Source organism: Protobothrops mucrosquamatus, unplaced genomic scaffold, assembly GCF_001527695.2.
Source record: "Protobothrops mucrosquamatus isolate PMUCROS unplaced genomic scaffold, P.Mucros_1.0 scaffold4526, whole genome shotgun sequence".
In the NCBI taxonomy this organism is placed as follows: Eukaryota; Metazoa; Chordata; class Lepidosauria; order Squamata; family Viperidae; genus Protobothrops; species Protobothrops mucrosquamatus.
Window position 1 is genome coordinate 19,831 of NW_015390431.1, and position 2,618 is coordinate 22,448.

The following is a 2,618-nucleotide window of genomic DNA, read 5'->3' on the forward strand; positions in this document are numbered from 1 at the left end:
CTTTAACAGGAGTGGACTTCAACTCCCAGAATTCCTCACCCAGCGTGCCTGGCTGAGGAATTCTGGGAGTTGAAGTCCACAAGTCATGAAAGGGCCAAGTTTGAAGACCCCTAATATAGATTTTAAGAGGATGGACTTCAACTCCCAGAATTCCTCAGCCAGCGTGCCTGGCTGAGGAATTCTGGGAGTTGAAGTCACACGTTATAAAAGGCCCAAGTTTGAAGACCCCTGTACTAAGGCTTTGTAAAGTGATACTAACACTTCACGTGATCTTGATTTTTATCTCTTCCTTTCTATTCTCTGGACGCTTCCATTTTCTGATCCAGTTCCAATTGGATGCTTAAAGTGAACGGGACAAAATACTAGAGATGGAATCCGAAGCAGCAAGTACTTTGCACGATTTATGAATTAACATTTTTCTGAAGTCAACCTAACATTTCGGCTTGCCTTTAGAGCAGTCAGATCGCCCTGCTGGCTCAAATTCAGTTTGCAATCATCTACTATTGGCAAAAAAAAACCAAAAAGAAAATGTAATTATCTAGTCTAAATACTCAAAGATTTCAAAAGCACGAGACTCCCCTTCGCCCAAAGAAATACTGCGGAAAATTTCAAACTATTAACCTTTAAAAAAAAAAAAATAAAGTTTCGGAACTTGAAGGAAAATCATTAACCTATAATTCTCGAAAGAGTTTGCCAGCCGAAAATGCCGAATCTCATTTCTGTTCAGCCGTCTATGAATACCACCGTTCTCTTCTGCATTGCCCTCCGTCTACTCAGTTCGCCCGTTCCTCCCTACTACCCCTGTTTTAAGCACTAGCAACTGCTTACTCACATTATGACACAGCCAGCATAGAAGCAGTGGCCAAACCTAGCCGATTTCAAAAGCAGCCAATCAATAGGAAATTGAAAAAAAATAAAAAATAAAAATCATGACCTATAAAAGGCTGCTTCGTTGAGGTCTGATCTTTGGATAGAATGGAAGCTGATTTTGTAAAAGGAACGTGGAGCCTCCAAAAAGAGATCTGCCAGTCTCCGTCTTATCGCTGCCTCCCGAGGTCAGTACAGCAGGTGTTTTGAAAATGGACTGAAGTCACATTACGAAGAAAAGGCCTTGTCGGGCCTTATCTGAACAGCAGGATGGAAATCAATACAGCACGGGGCTTAAAAATCCTTAACAAAAAGCGAGCAAGGGAACTTCGGATTCGTGCACCTGTGGAATGAAAGATGCGACGGCCTTGTTTGGAGTGGAGAACGTCACGAAGAATTTGAAGGAATTCAACTGTTCACCAAAGTTGGCAAAGCAGAAGAAAGGCAGGCTTATCATGTAAGAGACTCCATAGACCGGGGGGCTTCAAACCTGGCCCTTTTATGACTCGTGGACTTCAACTCCCAGAATTCCTCAGCCAGCATGCCTGGCTGAGGAATTCTGTGAGTTGAAGTCCACAGATCTTAAAGGCCTTGGTCAGGGGTCTTCAAACCTGGCCCTTTTATGACTTGTGGACTTCAACTCCCAGAATTCCTCAGCCAGCGTGCCTGGCTGAGCACCTGAAGGCAGGACAAGAAGCAAGGAATGGAAACTAAGGCAGGACAAGAAGCAAGGAATGGAAACTAATCAGAAGCAAGGAATGGAAACTAACTAATGGAAACTAGTCTGGCTGAGGAATTCTGGGAGTTGAAGTCCCTGAGTCATAAAAGGGCCAAGTTTGAAGACCCCTGCCAGAGACTCTTCTTCCCACGTTTTCCCCCAAAACCATTTTGACACAGCCAACAATCAGCTTTTTCACCCGGGAAAAAGAGTAAGACCCAGAGTAAGCATTCCGTTTTTCAGAGATCTCATCAATCAGCATGGCAACTTCCAAGATGATCTATCCTCATTCTCCCTTGCCACAATTTAATTCCTATTTATTTATTTATTTATTTATTTATTTATTTATTTATTTATTTATTTATTTATTTATTTATTTATTTATTTATTTATTTATTTATTTATTTATTTATTTATTTATTTATTTATTTATTTATTTATTTATTTATTTATTTATTGTATTTCTACCCCGCCCTTCTCCCTGCGGACTCAGGGCGGCTTACAACCATTTAAAAACAAATACTTGAATACAAAAATACACAATTTAAAATATTAATTAAAATGAAATATTATTCTAAGGCCGAAAATTCGAAATTTTTTTTTTTTAAATTTTTTTAAAACCAAATTAAAATAACCCTTAGGCCAGTCCTGCTAACTTAAATAGCCATGTCTTGAGGGCGCGGTGGAAGGAGGGGAGATCCGGAATCACCCGGATCTCTGGGGGTAGCTCGTTCCATAGGGTGGGAGCTCCAACAGAGAAGGCCCTCCCCCTGGGGGTCACCAGCCGGCACTGTCTGGCTGACGGCACCCTGAGGAGACCCTCTCTGTGGGAGTGTATCGGCCGATGAGAGGTAATCGGAGGCAGAAGGCGGTCTCGGAGATAACCAGGTCCGATGCCATGGAGCGCTTTGAAGATGATAATCAACACCTTGAAGCGCACCCGGAAAGCCACCGGCAGCCAGTGCAGCTCGCGCAGCAGCGGCGTTACATGGGAGCGACAAGTCACTCCCATCACCGCCCGCGCGGCTGCATT